This window comes from Triticum aestivum, chromosome 5A, assembly GCF_018294505.1.
Source record: "Triticum aestivum cultivar Chinese Spring chromosome 5A, IWGSC CS RefSeq v2.1, whole genome shotgun sequence".
NCBI lineage: Eukaryota > Viridiplantae > Streptophyta > Magnoliopsida > Poales > Poaceae > Triticum > Triticum aestivum.
This window is the reverse complement of record NC_057806.1, coordinates 399,248,546-399,270,693: the sequence shown is the minus strand read 5'-3', so window position 1 is coordinate 399,270,693 and position 22,148 is coordinate 399,248,546.

Sequence of the window (22,148 nt, the reverse complement as noted above, 5' to 3'; positions counted from 1 at the left end):
CTGGTTTTGTGTTTCCTTTTCTTTCTATTTATTTTCTTTTTGTTTTTATTTTACTTTCTTTTAAGTTTACTTTTTACTTAATATTAAAATGATCCCTAAATTAGTAATACCATGAAACCACTGCCACAAAAGGTTTTATCCCAAAACAATTTAGTTTAGTTTTTTATTTATTTATAAAAGCATTTAAATATTGGTTTTGCTACTGTTTTATTCATTTTAGAATAATTACACATTTTATAAGAGTGTGGTTCCTCCACCATAATTACCTATGTATTATTTGGTTCACTCCGAACATTTAAATTTTAATATTTGAAAACTTTTATTGTTTGCCTATATTTTAAATTTTAATTTGAATCGTTTTTGAACTAACTCGAGATTAGCAACTATAATCGAGGTGACGTGGCATCCCTAGCAGAGGAACACTGTAGTTTAATTACCCGGGCGTCACAACATCGATCATGGAGGGCTTCTACATCAACACCATAGCCTCTCCGATGAAGTGTGAGTAGTTTACCTCAGACCTTCGGGTCCATATTTATTAGCTAGATGGCTTCTTCTCTCTTTTTGGATCCCAATAAAATGTTCTCCCCCTCTCTTATGGAGATCTATTCGATGTAATCTTCTTTTGCGGTGCGTTTGTTGAGATCAATGAATTGTGGGTTTATGATCAAGTTTATCTATGAACAATATTTGAATCTTCTCTGAATTCTTTTATGTATGATTGGTTATCTTTGCAAGTCTCTTCGAATTATCAGTTTGGTTTGGCCTACTAGATTGATCTTTCTTGCAATGGGAGAAGTGCTTAGCTTTGGGTTCGATCTTGCGGTGTCCTTTCCCAGTGACAGTAGGGGCAGCAAGGCATGTATTGTATTGTTGCCATCGAGGATAACAAGATGGTTTTTTTATCATATTGCATGAATTTATCCCTCTACATCATGTCATCTTGCTTAAAGCGTTACTCTGTTCTCTTGAACTTAATACTCTAGATGCATGCTGGATAGTGGTCGATGTGTGGAGTAATAGTAGTAGATGCAGGCAGGAGTCGGTCTACTTGTCTCGGACATGATGCCTATATACATGATCATACCTAGATATTCTCATAACTATGCTCAATTCTGTCAATTGCTCAACAGTAATTTGTTCACCCATCGTAAAATACTTATGCTCTTGAGAGAAACCACTAGTGAAACCTATGGCCCCTGGGTCTATCTTCATCATATTAATCTTCCAACACTTAGTTATTTCCTTTGATTTTTACTTTGCTTTTATTTTACTTTGCATCTTTATCATAAAAATACCAAAAATATTGTCTTATCATATCTATCAGATCTCACTCTCGTAAGTGACCGTGTAGGGATTATCAACCCCTTATCGCGTTGGTTGCGAGGATTTAATTGTTTTGTGTAGGTGCGAGGGACTCGCACGTAGCCTCCTATTGTATTGATACTTTGGTTCTCAAAAATTGAGGGAAATACTTACGCTACTTTGCTGCATCACCATTTCCTCTTCAAGGGAAAACCAACGCAGTGCTCAAGAGGTAGCAAGAAGGATTTCTGGCGCCGTTGCCGGGGAGGTCTACGCAAAAGTCAACATACCAAGTACTCATCACAAACCCTTATCTCCCGCATTACATTATTTGTCATTTGCCTCTCATTTTCCTCTCCCCCACTTCACTCTTGCCGTTTTATTCGCCCTTTTTCTGTTTGCTTTAATGTCTTACTTGGCTCGTTTGCTCGTTTGGTTGGAATAGTCATTTATTTATTGCTAAACAGAGAACCTAAGATCTATGGATCCTCATCCGCTTGCTAATCTTTTTAAGAGATCCAATTATGATGAACCAATTGCTAGTGAGTTTTGTGCACTAGATTATCTTTATGAGGTTTTGCTTGAAATTCGTGAATCTAAAAAGTGTGATGAATTACTTTATGAAGTGATTCATGACAGATCTTTGAATAAAAAGCATGATTGCAATGATTTTATTATAAATTCTATTTATTTAAATTGTGCTAATAATATGCAAAACCCCAAGCTTGGGGATGCTAGTTTTGCTATGTCCTCTACTTGTTGCAATGATCATGATTGGGGTGATTCTTCTTATGATCTTGAAAATTTATTTAAGCCCCATGATGAATATGAGATTGATAATAGTGTTTGCAATATTATTGAAAGTGGGTTTGGAAGAGTGTCAACTTTAGATCCCACATATTTGGAGAATGTTCAATCTTATGAAATTTTTGATAAAAGTGGGTTTGGAGAGGTCATGACTTTAGTTAATGTTAATCCCACTATTTTGGAAGAGTCTCAACTTTGCATGCATGTGGATCGTGTTGAAAATATTTTATGTGATAGCTATTTTGTTGAATTTGCTTATGATCCTACATATAAATATTATGAGAGAGGAAAATATGGTGGTAGAAATTTTCATGTTACTAAATTACCTCTCGTTATGTTGAGATCACTATTGTTTCTTTCCGCTTCCTTGCATTTGCTAGTTTTTGCTTGCCTTGATAATTTGTTTGCCTATAATATGCCTATGCATAGGAAGTATGTTAGAATTAAATGTGTTTGTTACATGTTTTATGATGCTCTCTTTGTGGTTCAATTCTTGTCTTTCATGTGAGCATCATTGAAATATTATGCCTAGCTATAAGGCTTTAAAGAAAAGCGCTTGTTGGGAGTCAACCCAATAGTTATCCTTTCTGTTATTTAATAAATAGTTTATCTAGCCTCTGTTTTGGTTGTGTTTTTGTGTTAAATTAGTGTTTGTGCCAAGTAGAACCGTTGGGAAGACTTGGGGAAAGTCTTGTTAATCTTGCTGTAAAAAACAGAAACTTTAGCGCTCACGAGAACTGTTGCCATTTTTATTTGGAAAGTTCTATTTAGTTAACTATTTTTGAAGATGATTAATAGATAAATTCCTCACGTCCACCAATTTATTTTAGAATTTTTGGGGTTCCAGATCTTGCGCTAGCTACAGGTTACTACAGACTGTTCTGTTTTTGACAGATTCTGTTTTTCGTGTGTTGTTTGCTTATTTTGATGAATCTATGGCTAGTAAAATAGTTTATAAACCATATAGAAGTTGGAATACAGTAGGTTTAACACCAATATAAATAAAGAATGAGTTCATTATAGTACCTTGAAGTGGTGTTTTGTTCTCTTTCGCTAAAGGAGCTCACGAGATTTTCTACTTTAAGTTTTGTGTTTTCAAGTTTTCAAGTTTTGGGTAAAGATTTGATGGATTATGGAACAAGGAGTGGCAGGAGCCTAAGCTTGGGGATTCCCATGGCACCCCCAAGATAATTTAAGGACACCAAAAAGCCAAAGCTTGGGGATGTCCCGGAAGGCATCCCCTCTTTCGTCTAATTCCATCGGTAATTTACTTGGAGCTATATTTTTATTCACCAACATGATATGTGTTTTGCTTGGAACGTCTTGTATGATTTGAGTCTTTATTTGATAGTTTTCCACAATCATCTTTGCTGTACACACCTTTTTGAGAGAGACACACATGCTTCGGAAATTATTAGAATACTCTATGTGCTTTACTTATATCTTTTGAGTTATATAGTTTTGCTCTAGTACTTCACTTATATCTTTTGGAGCACGGTGGTGGATTTGTTTTATAGAAACTATTGATCTCTCATGCTTCACTTAGATTATTTTGAGAGTCTTAAATAGCATGGTAATTTTCTTAAATAATCCTAATATGCTAGGTATACAAGATTAGTAAAAACTTTCTTATGAGTGTATTGAATACTAAGAGAAGTTTGATGCTTGATGATTGTTTTGAGATATAAAGATGGTGATATTAGAGTCATGCTAGTTGAGTATTTGTGAATTTGGAAGATACTTGTGTGAAAGTTTGTGATTCCCGTAGCATGCACATATGGTGAACCGTTATGTGATGAAGTCGGAGCATAATTTATTTATTGATTGTCTTCCTTATGAGTGGCGGTCGGGGACGAGCGATGGTCTTTTCCTACCAATCTATCCCCCTAGGAGCATGCGCGTAGTAGTTTGCTTTGATAACTTGTAGATTTTTGCAATAAGTATATGAGTTCTTTATGACTAATGTTGAGTCCATGGACTATACACACTTTTCTTCCTTCCACCATTGCTAGCCTCTCTAATACCGCGCACTTTTCGCCGGTATCATACACCCAGCATATACCTTCCTCAAAACAGCCACAATACCTACCTATCATGGCATTTCCATAGCCATTCCGAGATATATTGCCATGCAACTTACCACCGTTCCGATTATTATGACACGCTCCATCATTGTCATATTGCTTTGCATGATCATGTAGTTGACATCGTATTTGTGGCAAAACCACCGTTCATAATTATTTCGTACATGTCACTCTTGATTCATTGCATATGCCGGTACACCGCCGGAAGCATTCACATAGAGTCATATTTTGTTGTAAGTATTGAGTTGTAATTGTTGAGTTATAAGTAAATAAAAGTGTGATGATCATAATTATTAGAGCTTTGTCCCAAGTGAGGAAAGGATGATGGAGACTATGATTCCCCCATAAGTCGGGATGAGTCTCCGGACGAAAAAAAAGAGGCCATAAAAAGGAGAAAGGCCCAAATAAAAAAATATGAGAGAAAAAGAGAGAAGGGACAATGCTACTATCCTTTTACCACACTTGTGCTTCAAAGTAGCACCATGATCTTCATGATAGAGAGTCTCCTATGTTGTCATTTTCATATACTAGTGGGAATTTTTCATTATAGAACTTGGCTTGCATATTCTAATGATGGGCTTCCTCAAAATGCCCTAGGTCTTCATGAGTGAGGGAGTCTTGGATTAGGGGGTCTCCGGACAGCCGGACTATCTCCATTGGTCGGACTATTAGACTATGAAGATACAAGATTGAAGACTTCGTCTCGTGTCCGGATGGGACTCTACTTGGCGTGGAAGGCAAGCTAGGCAATACGTATATGGATATCTCCTCCTTTGTAACCGACCTTGTGTAACCCTAACCCTCTCTGGTGTCTATATAAACCGAAGGGTTTTAGTCCGTAGGACAACAATCACAACATAGAATCATACCATAGGCTAGCTTCTAGGGTTTAGCCTCTCTGATCTCGTGGTAGATCTACTCTTGTAACACCCATATCATCAATTTTAATCAAGCAGGACATAGGGTTTTACCTCCATCAAGAGGGCCCGAACCTGGGTAAAACTTCGTGTCCCTTGCCTCCTGTTACCATCCGGCCTGGACGCACAGTTCGGGACCCCCTACCCGAGATCCACCGGTTTTGACATCGACATTGGTGCTTTCATTGAGAGTTCCTCTGTGTCGTCGCTGTTAGGTTTGATGGCTCCTACTATCATCGATAGCGATGGGTCCAGGGTGAGAATTTTCTCCCTGGACAGATCTTCGTATTAGGCGGCTTTGCACTGCGGGCTAATTCGCTTGGCCACCTGGAGCAGATTGAAAGCTACGCCCCTGGCCATCAAGTCAGATTCGGAAGATTGTACACGGCCAACATCCGGGGGGACTTGATCTTCGACGGATTCGAGCCACAGCTGGGCGCGCCGCACTGTCGCGATGGGTATGACCTAGCTCTGCCACCGGACAGTACCCCAGAGGCCGCGCCCGCATCAGCTTCGACCCTTAGCTCGGAGCCAGCTGCGCCAATGGAGGACGGGTGGCTAGACACCGCCTCAGGGGCTGCAGTCTCGACGGTGATCGAGCCAAACACCAACATAATCCTCTGCGCAGCCCGTGACTCCAAGGTGCCGGACTCTCTTCCGGACCCCGAACCATCCGCGCCCCTGACAATCGAATCCGATTGGGCGCCGATCATGGAATTCACTGCCATAGATATCTTTCAGCAATCGCCCTTCGGCGACATTCTGAATTCACTAAGGTCTCTCTCTTTGTCAGGAGAGCCCTGGCCAGATTATGGCCAACTTGATTGGGATGCAGACGACGAAGAAATTCGACGCCCACCCACCACCCACTTTGTAGCCACTGTCGATGATTTAACCGACATGCTCGACTTCGACTCCGAAGACATCGACGTTATGGACGACGATGTAGGAGACGAACATGAACCAGCACCTATAGGGAACTGGAAAGCCACCTCGTCGTATGACATATACATGGTGGATACACCCAATGAAGGCAACGGCGACGAGATAGCGGAGGATGACCCCTCCAAGAAGCAACCCAAGCGCCGACGTCAGCGGCGCCGCTCTAAGTCCCGCCAAAGCAAAAGTGGTGATACCGGCACAGGAGATAATAACACTCCGGATAGCGCCGAAGACAACAACAATCCCCTCCAGCAAGATTTAGAGCAGGAGGATGAAGGAGCCAGCTCTCCCGAGAGAGCGGCTGGCAGAGAGGAGGAGGATGACAATTACATGCCCCCTCCGAAGACGAGGCAAGCCTCGGCAATGATGAATTCCTCGTACCAGAGGATCCCGTCGAACAAGAGCGCTTCAAGCGCAGGCTTATGGCCACAGCAAATAGCCTGAAGAAAAAGCAGCAGCAGCTTCAAGCTGATCAAGATCTGCTAGCTGACAAATGGACCGAAGTCCTCGCAGCCGAGGAATATAAACTCGAGCGTCCCTCCAAGAGTTACCCAAGGCGCAGGTTACTACCCCGACTGGAGGAAGAAGCGTATGATACGGCTGATCGGCCACCTCGTGGCCGCGATAGAGAGGCATTCCAGCCAAAAGCTCAGCCTCCACCCCAACGCCATCCAAATAAAAAGGCATGGGGAGATACGACAGACCTGCAAGACATATTGGAGGACAAAGCAAAGCATTCAAGATCAATCTACAGATCACGAGGGCGCACCACTCTACGAGACGGTAAACGTCACGCCGGATACAGTAAAAGCAAATCCGGCCGGGCCGAACACAGCAGGCAGGACCCATACGAGCTGCGTCGCGATATAGCCCAATACAGAGGCGCCCCACACCCCTTATGCTTCACAGACGAAGTAATGGAACATCAATTCCCAGAAGGTTTCAAACCTGTAAACATTGAATCATACGACGGCACAACAGATCCCGCGGTATGGATTGAGGACTTCCTCCTCCACATCAACATGGCCCGCGGTGATGACTTACACGCCATCAAGTACCTCCCACTAAAACTTAAAGGACCAGCGCGGCATTGGCTTAATAGCTTGCCAGCGGACTCCATTAGCTGTTGGGAAGATCTGGAGGCCGCATTCCTCGACAACTTTCAGGGCACTTATGTGCGACCACCAAACGCCGATGACTTGAGCCACATAAGTCAGCAGCCAGAAGAGTCGGCCAGGCAATTCTGGATTCGGTTCCTCACAAAGAAAAATCAAATCGTCGACTATCTAGATGCGGAGGCCTTAGCGGCTTTCAAGCACAACATCCAAGACGAGTGGCTAGCCTGGCACCTTGGTCAGGAAAAGCCGAAATCTATGGCATCTCTCACGACGCTCATGACCCGCTTTTGTGCGGGAGAAGACAGCTGGTTGGCTCATAGTAATAACATATCAAAGAACCATGGTACCTCAGATACCAAGGACGGCAATAGCAGGTCACGTCGCAACAAGCATAAGCGCCGCAGTAACAACGAAAGTACTGAGGATATGGCAGTCAACGCTGGATTCAAAGGCTCTAAACCCGGTCAGCGGAAAAAGCCATTTAAACAAAGTACGCCGGGTCCATCCAGCTTGGACCGTATACTCAATCGCTCGTGTCAAATACACGGCACCCAAGACAAGCCAGCCAATCACACCAACAGGGATTGTTGGGTGTTCAAGCAGGCTGGCAAGTTAATTGCCGAAAACAAGGACAAGGGGCCGCATAGCGATGACGAGGAAGAACCCCGGCAGCCGCACACTGGAGGACAAAAGAGGTTTCCCCCGCAAGTGCGGACGGTGAACATGATATACGCAACCCACATCCCCAAGAGGGAGCGGAAGCGTGCGCTCAGGGACGTATATGCGTTGGAGCCAGTCGCCCCAAAGTTCAACCCTTAGTCCTCCTGTCCAAGCACCTTCGATCACAGGGACCACCCCACTAGTATCCGTCATGGCGGATTTGCCGCACTGGTCTTAGACCCAATCATCGATGGATTTCACCTTAATCGAGTCCTTATGGATGGCGGCAGCAGCCTGAACCTGCTTTATTAGGACACAGTGCGCAAAATGGGTATAGACCCCTCAAGGATCAAACCCACAAAAACGACCTTTAAAGGCATCATTTCAGGCGTAGAGGCCCACTGCACAAGCTCAATTACACTAGAAGTGGTCTTCGGATCCCCGGATAACTTCCGAAGCGAAGAGTTAATCTTTGATATAGTCCCGTTCCGCAGTGGTTATCACGCGCTGCTCGGACGAACCACATTCGCTAGATTCAATGCGGTACCACATTATGCATACGTCAAGCTCAGGATGCCAGGACCTCACAGAGTTATTACAGTCAATGGAAACACAGAGCGCTCTCTCCGAACAGAGGAGCACACCGCGGCCCTTGTAGCAGAAGTGCAAAGCAGCCTCTCAAAGCAACCTACCAGTTCGGCGTTTCAAAGCCCGGACACCTTCAAGCGCGCTCGGGGCAATCGGCAGACAGACCGCCTGACGCGATCTAAGCTCATGTAGCAATGCGGCGGCCACCCTAATCCCAGCCCAACGGCGTTATTCATGCCGCGCGTACATAATTACGCATTAAAAATACCATGGGCACAAGTGGGGAGGGGGGGCACAACTGCGGCACGCCCCAAAACGCGGCCTAAACCGCACTAGGGGCTTCCCGTTTGGTTATGTTTCTTTTTCTCTCAGGACTTTAATCTCTGGAAACACTGTCCGGCAGCTCTATTGTCGGAACACATGATACATCAACCAAGGAGGCAGACAACTACATTATGCAACGGAATTCCCAGGTTGATTACAGATTTCATATCATTCCTCAGCTCGCCCTTGGAAGGGACATAGTCCTACTCTTTTGCTTATTGCACTATCTATATTACTCTGCTTTAGTGCAATTTTTTATTATACAATGCATGACATTACGACTATTATTGCATTTTTGTTATATATATATATATATATATCTATGTGTTCATTAATGACGCCTTGCAACCGTACACTCTGGTACGACCAATGCACCAGGGGCTTACGTACGCACAATATGGTGTGAAAAGTCTGAACACTTTCACAAGTGCGCCACCCCGAACTTATAGCATTATATGCATCAGCTCCGAATCATGTCTTTGGTCAAATGTTGGGTTTTCCCGGCTCCTATGTTTTGGTACCTTACATTCCGCTCTATCGGCTAAGGTAGCGCTAGGAGAACTACTGCGATTGTGCCCTGGTTCTGTCGGGCCGAGCACCTCAGTAGAGAAAGCTAAAACTGACTGTCATGATAAGGCGAGAGACTGGTCGCTGCTCGGCGAGGTTTTTCAAGTCCCTAAAGACTTATGCCGCTTAGGGCGAGGGGCCGGCTCCGTCCGGCTTACAGGCGTGTATCGCGCCCCGAATTCGGCCTTCCGAATACCAGGGGCTTCGCTGAAATTTGAACTTATAGAATTCTATGGCTAAGTGAGAGTGATAAAGCATTATTAGTCCGGTTGCCTTGTTCGTTGTGCTGAGCACCTCCCTCGAATGACCCAAACATGGGAACAAGAGTGCTCAGATTTATCCCGAATACCCCAGCACTAGTGGCACGGGGGTAGAAGCCGAGGACTAGCCATCTCTCAGATTGGATAAACAGCCAAACATAAGGTAATATTTTAAATTCTAACAAGCGTTGCATAGCGAACATAATACAAGTTTTCATACATACAGGACAACACGAGCAAGTCTCATTCAAATATTACATTTTGCGAACACTCATCCGCGATAAGACAGGCACCCGGCAGAACACCCTCGTAGTACATCTCGGGGTGGCGGTGCTCCTTGCCCTCCGGTGGCCCCTCCTTAATCAGCTTCACGGCGTCTAGCTTGACCCACTGCATTTTTACACAGGCGAAAGCCCGGCGTGCACCTTCTATGCAGACGGATCGCTTGACGACCTCCAGCCGAGGGCAGGCATCCACAAGCCGCCTCACCAGGCCGAAGAAGCTGTTTGGAAGGGCGTCACCAGGCCACAACCGGACTATGAAGCCCTTCATGGCCTGATCGGCCACCTTATGTAGCTCGGCCATCCGCTTCAGCTGGTCACTCATTGGCACCGGATGTTCGGCCTCAGCATACTGAGACCAGAACAGCTTCTCCATCGAGCTTCCGTCCTCGGCCTGGTAGAATTGTGCGGCATCAGACACACTGCAGGGCAAATCTGCGAATGCTCCTGAAGAGCTCCGGATTTAGTTAAGTAATCGGCAATTCACCTTTACATGCTTGCTTTGCATATAGAAAGCCTTACCCGCCGCTATCTTCTTCATCGCTTAGATCTCCTGAAGGGCCTTCTGGGCCTCGTCCTTGGCACTCTTCGCGCTCTCACGGGCCGCGGCAAGCTCAGACTCTCGCGTCTTCAAGTCAAGCTCCAACGCCTCGTGCTTCATCACGAGAGCCTGGAGCTCTTGCTGCACCTCGCCCACCCGAGCATCGTGCCTCTCTCGCTTGGTGCACTCCTTGGCCGATGTATCTTCGGCCTTGGTCAGCGCTTGCCTCAGGATCGCCACCTCAGTCGTGGCCCCTGGCAAAACATACAATGATCCTGTCATTTTGCAATCGCGTCCTTTTTATATACATATATCTATAGACGGGGTATTACTTACCTTCATTCTCCCCGAGCTGCCTCTTGACAAGGCCGAGCTCTTTCTTGGACCCATTGAGGTCCTGCTTCAGTATGGTGACCTCCGTAGTTAGTGCGGCGGATGCCAGCAGAGAAGCCTGCATATGCATGTTGACATACTTATATTAGACTCCTGCGATATTATTTGATCCTCTGTTCGGCTTTTCTTTGCGAACACCGAACAAAGCATCAGGGGCTACTGTCTATGCGGTAATACGTCTACTACATTTTAAAACACTTACCTCGAAGCCTGTTAGAAGGCTAGTACAGGCTTCAGTCAATCCGCTCTTGGCGGACTGAACCTTCTAGATCACAACACTCATGATAGTGCGGTGCTCCTCCTCGATGGAAGCGCTGCGAAGCGCTTCCAACAGATTGTCCGGCGCCTCTGGATGGACAGAGGTCACCGGCACAGGCGTCGCACCCCTCTTAGAAGGAGACAGCCTGCCCGAGCCCGGAACCGCTGGAGGTTCCGGCGCGGTGTTCGGCTGAGGGCCGAACTCGGAGCTCTCAGGGGCCCCGTCCCCTCTGCTCCCGGAGTCCGGAAGGTCGCCTTGAGGCGCCTCCGGGATTGTCTCCCCTTGATCCGGTGCCACTTGAGACAACACCTCGGCGTCGTCGGCAGGATGAGGGGAGGTGGCAGTCGGGACTAGATCGCTATCCATGTTCGACGAACCCAGGGAGCCGTCCGATGATACCTCGATGTTGGCTCGTGGCGGCCTGCATAATTATGTTCGGCGATTAGGGAAAGCAATGCGACAAAGCAATCCTATGGGTTACTTTGGTATCCGAATACTTACGATCTCCCCTGGGGTTTGGCCCTGGGCAACCACTCGTCTTCACTTTCGTCGGCGGCGGTGGAGCTGTCCGGAAGGAGAGTCCTTCCCTTCTTGGACCCTCCGGCCTCCCCAGTTGGGGCGGCCTTCCTTTTCTTGTCTCCCCTAGTCGGTGGGGGAGCCTCTTCTTCCTCTTCCTCGTCTTCGGGGTAAGAGTGCGCCGCAGAGTCATCGAATGGTGAGTCCGATGACGCCTGACGTCGGGAACTCTTTCGAGCTCCCTTGGCCTTCTTGGTCTTCTCCGACACCTTATAAGGGGCCGGAGTCAACATCTTCGCCAGAAGGGCATCTGTAGGGCCTTCGGGCAAGGGAGCCGGACAGTCAATTTGTGCGGCCATCTTCAGCCGGTCCTGTTAACGACACGGGAGTTTAGATCCCGCATAGAGTCAATCTATATAGAAAACCAGTAACCTGTAAAAGGTAAAACAGCTTACCGCATTGGCTTGGCGCTTCGCGCTGAATCCGCGATCCTCAGTAATGGGGGGAGGGACCGCGGCGCCCTTGAACAGCACCCTCCAGGCATCTTCATGAGTCGTGTCGAAGAGCCTGTTCAGAGTTCGGTGCTGCGCCGGGTTGAACTCCCACAAGGTGAACTCCCGTTGTTGGCACGGGAGTATCCGGCGGATGAGCATAACCTGGACTATGTTGACGAGCTTGAGCTTCTTGTCCACCATGTTTTGAATACATGTCTGGAGTCCGGTCAACTCTTTTGAATTACCCCAGGACAGGCTCTTCTCTTTCCAGGAGGTGAGCCGCATGGGGATGCCAGATCGGAACTCGGGGGCCGCTACCCATGCAGGGTCGCGCGGCTCGGTGATATAGAACCACCCCGATTGCCACCCCTTTATGGTATCCATGAAGGAGCCCTCGAGCCATGTGATGTTGGGCATCTTGCCCACCATGGCACCTCCGCACTCCGCCTGGCGGCCGCTCACTACCTTCGGCTTGACGTTGAAGGTCTTCAGCCATAAGCCGAAGTGGGGCTTGATGCGGAGGAAGGCCTCGCACACGACGATAAACGCCGAGATGTTGAGGATGAAGTCCGGGGCCAGATCATGGAAATCCAGGCCGTAATAAAACATGAGCCCCCGGACGAAGGGATGGAGAGGGAATCCCAGTCCGCGAAGGAAATGGGTGAGGAATACCACCCTCTCATGGGGCTTGGGGGTGGGGATGAGCTGTCCCTCATCTGGGAGCCAGTGCGTGATGTCGTCGGGCAGGTATCCGGCTCCCCTCAGTTTCTTGACGTCTCCCTCCGTGACGGAGCAGACCATCCACTTGCCTCCCGCTCCGGACATGGTTGGAGAAGGTTGAGATGGAAGTGAGAGCTTGGGCGCTAGAGCTCGAGTGTGCGGGAGCAAATGAGCAGAGGAGGAAGAAGGCGTGGATAGAAAGGTGAATCCTTATCCCTTTATATGGGCGGACAAAATTAAGCGTCCCCACTTGCCTGGTAAAACTCGCTTATCCCCCAAGCGCCACAATTGATGGCGCGGTTGGGTTACCCACGCCCGTATTGATGAGAATCCCGTAATAAGGGGACACGATCTCTGATTTGAAAAGACGTGTCGAAAAACTGCCTCGCGTTATGTGCGGGGCTGGTTAAAAGAAACGGTTCGAATAATCACCGGTCCATGACGTAACGTCATGTTGCTAAAACAAGCTAGCAAATTAGATCCGCGAAAACATTATTCTCTCTACGGTGGGATGTGGAACTTATTTTGCAGGGTCGGACACTATCCTCGTATTCAAGTTCTTTTGTGACATATTCGGAGAAGGAACCCGCCTTGCAATGCCGGAGACAACTGCGCGCTGGACACATTGTCATTGAAGCCTAGTTCAGGGGCTACTGAGGGAGTCCTAGATTAGGGGGTCTCCGGACAGCCGGACTATCTCCATTGGCCGGACTGTTAGACTATGAAGATACAAGATTGAAGACTTCGTCTCGTGTCCAGATGGGACTCTACTTGGCGTGGAAGGCAAGCTAGGCAATACCTTTATGGATATCTCCTCCTTTGTAACCGACCTTGTGTAACCCTAACCCTCTCCGGTGTCTATATAAACCGAAGGGTTTTAGTCCGTAGGACAACAATCACAACATACAATCATACCATAGGCTAGCTTCTAGGGTTTAGCCTCTCTGATCTCGTGGTAGATCTACTCTTGTAACACCCATATCATCAATATTAATCAAGCAGGACGTAGGGTTTTACCTCCATCAAGAGGGACCGAACCTGGGTAAAACTTCATGTCCCTTGCCTCCTGTTACCATCCGGCCTAGACGCACAGTTCAGGACCCCCTACCCGAGATCCGCCGGTTTTGACACCGAAAGTGAGAAAGTGAGTTGGATGCACACCCACTTAGTTTCTTTTGTTGAGCTTTCATACACTTATAGCTCTAGTGCATCTGTCGCATGGCAATCCCTACTCACTCACATTGATATCTATTGATGTGCATCTCCATATCCCATTGATATGCCTAGTTGATGTGAGAATATCTTCTCCCTTTTTGTCTTCTCCACAACCACCATTCTATTCCACATATAGTGCTATGTCCATGGCTCACGCTCATGTATTGCATGAAGATTGAAAAAGTTTGAGAATGTCAAAAGTATGAAACAATTGCTTGGCTTGTCATCGGGGTTGTGCATGATTTAAATACTTTGTGTGGTGAAGATAGAGCATAGCTAGACTATATGATTTTGTAGGGATAACTTTCTTTAGCCATGTTATTTTGAGAATACATAATTGCTTAGTTAGTACGCTTGAAGTATTATTATGTTTTTATGACAATATTAAACTTTTGTCTTGAATCTTTCAGATCTGAATATTCATACCACAATTAAGAAGAATTACATTGAAATTATGCCTAGTAGCATTCCACATCAACAATTCTGTTTTTATCATTTACCTACTCGAGGACGAGCAGGAATTAAGCTTGGGGATGCTTGATACGTCTCCAATGTATCTATAATTTTTGATTGCTCCATGCTATATTATCTCCTATTTTGGACATTATTGGGCTTTATTATACACTTTTATATTATTTTTGGGACTAACCTACTAACCGAAGGCCCAACCCAGAATTGTTGTTTTTACCTATTTTACGGTTTTGAAGAAAAAGAATATCAAACGGAGTCCAAATGGAATGAAACCTTCGGGAACATGATTTTTGGAACGAACAAGATCTAGGAGACTTGGACCCTACGTCAAGCAACCAACAGGGAAGCCATGAGGTAGGGGGCGCGCCTACCCCCCAGGCACGCCCTCCACCCTCGTGGGCCCCCTGTTGCTCCACTAACGTACTCCTTCGTCCTATATATACCTACGTACCCCCAAACGATCAGATACGGAGCCAAAACCCTAATTCCACCGTCATAACTTTTTGTATCCACGAGATCCCATCTTGGGGCCTGTTCCGGAGCTTCGCTGGAGGGGGAATCGATCACGGAGGGATTCTAGATCAACACCATAGCCTCTCCGATGAAGTGTGAGTAGTTTACCTCAGACCTTCGGGTCCATAGTTATTAGCTAGATGGCTTCTTCTCTCTTTTTGGATCTCAATACAGTGTTCTCCCCCTCTCTTGTGGAGATCTATTCGATGTAATCTTCTTTTGCGGTGTGTTTGTTGAGACCAATGAATTGTGGGTTTATGATCAAGTTTATCTATGAACAATATTTTAATCTTCTCTGAATTCTTTTATGTATGATTGGTTATCTTTGCAAGTCTCTTCGAATTATCAGTTTGGTTTGGCCTACTAGATTGATCTTTCTTGCAATGGGAGAAGTGCTTAGCTTTGGGTTCGATCTTGCGGTGTCCTTTCCCAGTGACAGTAGGGGCAGCAAGGCACGTATTGTATTGTTGCCATCGAGGATAACAAGATTGGGTTTTTATCATATTGCATGAATTTATCCCTCGACATCATGTCATCTTGCCTAAAGTGTTACTCTGTTCTCTTGAACTTAATACTCTAGATGCATGCTGGATAGCGGTCGATGTGTGGAGTAATAGTAGTAGATGCAGGCAGGAGTCGGTCTACTTGTCTTGGACGTGATGCCTATATACATGATCATACCTAGATATTCTCATAACTATGCTCAATTCTGTCAATTGCTCAACAGTAATTTCTTCACTCGCTGTAAAATACTTATGCTCTTGAGAGAAGCCACTAGTGAAACCTATGCCCCCCGGGTCTATCTTCATCATATTAATCTTCCAACACTTAGTTATTTGCTTTGCTTTTTTTACTTTGCTTTTATTTTACTTTGCATCTTTATCATAGAATACCAAAAATATTATCTTATCATATTTATCAGATCTCACTCTCGTAAGTGACCGTGTAGGGATTGACAACCCCTTATCGCGTTGGTTGCATGGATTTATTTGTTTTGTGTAGGTAAGAGGGACTCACGCGTAGCCTCCTACTGGATTGATACCCCGGTTCTCAAAAACTGAGGGAAATACTTACGCTACTTTGCTGCATCACCCTTTCCTCTTCAAGGGAAAACCAACGCAATGCTCAAGAGGTAGCAGACAACCCCATGATAAATAATTGCCAAGTAAAGATGAAATTATTGGTCTTGCTTCTATTGCCGTGCCTCCTAGTGATCCTTTAGAACAATATTTGCTAGACCATGAAAATGATATGTTTATGAATGAAAACAGGGAAATAGATGAAGTATTCTTTAAACAGGGACCTATTTTGAAGCACAACTTGCCCACTGAAATCTTAGGGGATCCTCCTCCACCTAAGGGTGATCCCGTGTTTGAGCTTAAGCCTTTACCTGATACTCTTAAATATGCTTATCTTGATGAGAAAGAGATATATCCTGTTATTATTAGTGCTAACTTTTTAGAGCATGAAGAAAAGAAATTATTGAAAACTCTGAAGAAGCACCGTGCTGCTATTGAATATACTCTTGATGATCTTATGGGCATTAGTCCCACCCTATGCTAGCACAAAATAAAACTGGAGAAAGACGCTAAACCAGTTCTTGATCACCAAACAAAGGTTAAATCCTAAGATGAAAGAAGTGGTAAGAAAAGAAATACTAAAGCTTCTGGAGGTAGGTATAATTTATCCCGTTGCTGATAGTCAGTGGGTAAGTCCTGTCCATTGTGTCCCTAAGAAGGGAGGTATTACTGTTGTCCCTAATGATAAAGATGAATTGACCCCACAAAGAATTGTTACAGGTTATAGAATGGTAATTGATTTCCGCAAATTAAATAAAGCTACTAAAAAGGATCATTACCCGTTACCTTTTATTGATCAAATGCTAGAAAGATTATCCAAACATACACATTTTTGCTTCCTAGATGGTTATTCTAGTTTCTCTCAAATACCTGTGTCAAAAGAGGATCAAGAAAAGACAACTTTTACTTGCCCTTTCGGTACTTTTGCTTATAGAAATATGCCTTTTGGTTTATGTAATGCACCTGCTACCTTTCAAAGATGTATGCTTACTATATTCCCTGAATTTTGTGAAAAGATTGCTGAGGGTTTCATGGATGATTTCTCCGTTTACGGAACTTCTTTTGATGATTGCTTAGGAAACCTTGATCGAGTTTTGTAGAGATGTGAAGAAACTAATCTTGTCTTGAATTGGGAGAAGTGCCACTTTATGGTTAATGAAGGTATTGTCTTGGGGCATAAAATTTCTGAAAGAGGTATTGAAGTTGATAAAGCTAAGGTTGATGCTATTGAAAAGATGCCGTGTCCTAAGGACATTAAAGGTATAAGAAGCTTCCTTGGTCATGCCGCTTTTTATATGAGGTTCATAAAGGACTTTTCTAAAAAAAATCGGCCGCTGACTAATCTTTTACAAAAAGATGTCCCTTTTGTCTTTGATGATGATTGTATAGAAGCATTTGAAATACTTAAGAAAGCTTTGATTTCTGCACCTATTGTTCAGCCTCCTGATTGGAATTTACCATTTAAATTTTTTTGTGATGCTAGTGACTATGATGTAGGGGCTATTCTAGGACAAAGAGTTGATAATAAATTAAATGTTATTCAACATGCTAGTAAAACTCTAGACAGTGCTCAAAGAAATTATGCTACTACTGAAAAAGAATTTTTAGCAATTGTATTTGCTTGTGATAATTTCAGACCTTATATCGTTGATTCTAAAGTAATTGTTCACATTGATCATGTTTCTATTAAATATCTTATGGAAAAGAAAGATGCTAAACCTAGACTTATTAGATGGGTTCTCTTGCTTCAAGAATTTGATTTGCATATTATTGATAGAAAGGGAGCTGAGAACCCCGTTGCAGACAACTTGTCTAGGTTAGAGAATGTTCTTGATGACCCACTACCTATTGATGATAGCTTTCCTGATGAACAATTAGCTGTCATAAATGCTTCTCGTACTGCTCCATGGTATGCTGATTATGCTAATTACATTGTTGCTAAATTTATACCACCTAGTTTCACATACCAGCAAAAGAAAAAGTTCTTCTATGATTTAAGACATTACTTCTGGGATGACCCACATCTTTATAAAGAAGGAGTAGATGGTGTTATTAGACGTTGTGTACCTGAGCATGAACAGGAACAAATCCTACACAAGTGCCACTCCGAGGCTTATGGAGGACACCATGCTAGAGATAGAACTGCACATAAGGTATTGCAATCCGGTTTTTATTGGCCTACTCTCTTCAAGGATGCCCTTAAGTTTGTTTTGTCTTGTGATGAATGTCAGAGAATTGGTAATATTAGTAGATGTCAAGAAATGCCTATGAATTATTCACTTGTTATTGAACCATTTGATGTTTGGGGCTTTGATTATATGGGACTGTTTCCTTCCTCTAATGGGTATACACATATTTTAGTTGTTGTTGATTACATTACTAAGTGGGTAGAAGCTATTCCAACTAGTAGTGCTGATCATAACACCTCTATTAAGATGCTTAAAGAAGTTATTTTTCCGAGGTTTGGAGTCCCTAGATACTTAATGACTGATGGTGGTTCACATTTTATTCATGGTGCCTTTTGTAAAAATGCTTGCTAAGTATGATGTTAATCATAGAATTGCATCTCCATATCATCCATAATCTAGTGGTCAAGTAGAACTTTGCAATAGGGAGCTTAAATTAATTTTGCAAAAGAGTGTCAATAGATCTATAAAGAATTGGTCCAAGAAACTTGATGATGCATTGTGGGCTTATACAACTGCATATAAAAATCCAATGGGTATGTCTCCATATAAAATGGTTTATGGTAAAGCATGTCACTTACCTCCGGAATTAGAACATGAGGCATATTGGGCTATTAAAGAGCTCAACTATGACTTCAAACTTGCCGGTGAGAAGTGGCTTTTTGACATTAGCTCACTTGATGAATGGAGCACCCATGCCTACAAGAATGCCAAACTGTTTAAAGAAACAGTTAAAAGATGGCATGACAAAAGGATACAAAAACTTGAGTTTGATGTAGGTGACTACGTATTGTTATACAACTCTCGTTTAAGATTTTTTGCAGGCAAACTTCTCTCTAAATGGGAAGGTCCTTAAGTTATCGAGGAGGTCTACCGTTCCAGTGCCATAAAAATCAACAACTTCGAAGGCACAAATCCGAGGGTGGTGAACGGTCAAAGAATCAAACATTATATCTCAGGTAATTCCATAAATGTTGAAACTGATGTTATTGAAACTGTAACCCCGGAGGAATACATAAGGGACACTTTCCGGAACATTTCAGACTCCGAAAAGGAATAGGTATGTGGTACGGTAAGTAAACCGACTCCAAAACAGTTCTAATAGCAATTTTTCTTTGTTTTGGAATATTTAAGAAAATAGGAAAATAAGAAGTAGTCCTGGAAGGACACGAGGCATCCACGAGGGTGGAGGGCATGCCCTACCCCCCTGGGCGCCCCCTGCCTCGTGGGCACCCCGTGTGCTCTCCGGACTCCGTTTTCTTTCACGATACTTCTTATGGTCGGTAAAAATTCATTATATAATCTCCCGAAGGTTTTGACCATCGTATCACGCAAATATCATCTGTCTTTGTTTCGAGCTATTTCTGCTGCAGATTAGAGCAATATGTCATCCCAAGATTCAGAGGGAGAAAGCTATGTGGTTGATTACCTTGCAGATGGTTTACGTGGACTTGGAGCATTGTGGTTGGACCACGGAGGAAGAAGAAGACTATGAGCCTAAGAGAAAGGAGGAGACGATCTCAGACGAAGATGAAGTCCCATTACCTCAACCTGGGGACATGCATGTGGAGTTCAAAAGGTCAAGCCTCCCCAATAGAGCAAAGAAACCTAAGATCGACTTTATCCCTTTTTGTCTCTTGGAGTAGAACAAACAAGAATTATGCAAAAAGGTATTAAGCCTTGAGCGGGAGATCGAGGACCTAAGGGAGAAAAATTCTATCCTCAAGCGCAAATTAAGGAAGAAGCACACGTCATCAACAACTCCATCATCACCACCTCCGAGGAAGGAAACATAAACACATGGGTATGGGCACTCCCCTTGGCAACTGCCAAGCTTGGGGGAGTGCCCCGGTATCGTATCACCATCACTTTTATCTTTACCGTTATCCTTAGTCCGATCCTTTTGGTAATATCTTGATCTAGTGGAATAAAGTTTTAGTATGATCTAGTTTTAGTTTTGCTTTATGATCCTTCTATGTAATCGAGTCTGTGAGCCATATATATAGTAAAGATTAGTGTTGAGTCAAGGGCTTGATTATTTTGCTATGATCTTGAGGGAATAAAATAAAAGAAAAAGAAATAAAAATAAATAAAGAGATCATATGGATCTTGTGGAGAGTAACAACTTCACATATAAAGAGTATGATGAATAAAAGTTGTTGAGAGTTAATAAAAAAAGAGAGGTTTTCACATATAAATATACTATCTTGGACATCTTTTATGGTTGTGAGCACTCATTAAAGTATGATATGCTAAAGAGTTGACGTTGGACAAGGAAGAAAACGTAATGGGTTATGTTTTATTACATCTAAGATAAATTATATTGTCATGGATCATCCAACATGTTGAGCTTGCCTTTCCCTCTCTTGCTAGCCAATTTCTTTGCACCAAGTAGATATACTACTTGTGCTTCCAAAGTATCCCTAAACCCAGTTTTGCCATGAGAGTCCACCATATCTACCTATGGATTGAGTAAGATCCTTCAAGTAAGTTGTCATCGTCGCAAGCAATAAAAATTTCTCTCTAAATATGTATGATTCATTAGTACGGAGAAAATAAGCTTTATACGATCTTGTGATGTGGAAGAAATAAAAGCGACAGACTACATAATAAAGGTCCATATCATAAGTGGCAATATAAAGTGACGTTCTTTTGCATTAAGATTTCGTGCATCCAACCATAAAAGCACATGGCAACCTGTGCTTCCCTGTGCGAAGGGCTTATCTTTTATTCTTGTCTTATACTTCATGCAAGGGTTACGGTGATCTTCAACTTTCCTTTTTACATTTTTTCCTTTGGCAAGCACAATGTGATGGAAAGATCCTGATATATATATATATATATATATATATATATATATATATATATATATTCGGTCTATTTTGATAATATTATCAGAATAACTATTCTGATAACACTTCCGCACTGCATGCTCAACGCGAGGGCACTGCACTTTCTTTAGCAAGAGCACTGCATTACAGAGACTAGTGAACTTCGTGTCGTAAAAAACTGTACGTAGTGTTTTTTCGGTACTATTTTTGTCTAGTTTTTTAACCGTTTGTTGGAACGAGGTGTATGATATAAGGTTGGAAAGCTATGGATTAGGCGCAATTTCGCCATGTTGAACACTTTTTGAGATTCCTCACGGTTTAAGAGCAGTTTTGAAAATGGTGCGGCCCATGACGAGTGGCAGCGAGCGTTTTTCGCGTTTTTTTCCAAACCGCTCATCGGAACAAAGCAAACGATACACCGTTGGATAGATATCGTCGAGGCGCATCTTTTTCATAACTATTATTTTCTCTAATTCATTATGGTTTAAGAGTAGTTTCAAATTTACTAAATCACGGAATTCTGTTTTTCAAAAAAATTCAAGTTTTCGGTACTGTTTTCGCTCCAGTTTTCTAACCGTTTGTCGAAACAAGGCGTGTAATATACCGTTGAAAAGCTATGGGCGAGGCGCAACTTTCAGATGTTGAAATGTTTTTGAGATTCCTTATGGTTTTAAGTTAATTTTAAAAATCATGCGGCGAACGACGAGTGGCAGCAGCCGTTTTTCGTGAAATTTTCACAATAATTCAAATGATACGCCGTTGGAAAGGTATCAACGAGACGCAACTTTTTCATGTAGAACATGCTCTCTAATTCCTTATGGGTTAATAGCAATTTTGAATTTACCGAAATGTGGACACTCTGTTTTTCGTGACAACAAAATCGACGAGTGAACTGCATCGGACAGAAAACCGCACTGCTTTGAACTGAAAACCGCACTGCATCAGACAGTGAAGTGAACTTCATGATTTCGCTTGTCGAACGTAATTTTTTTGTGTGTTTCATACCACGGGACGAGAGTAGAAAACCACACACAAGAGAGTAGCGAGCCACACCAACGAGAGTAGTGAACTTCATAC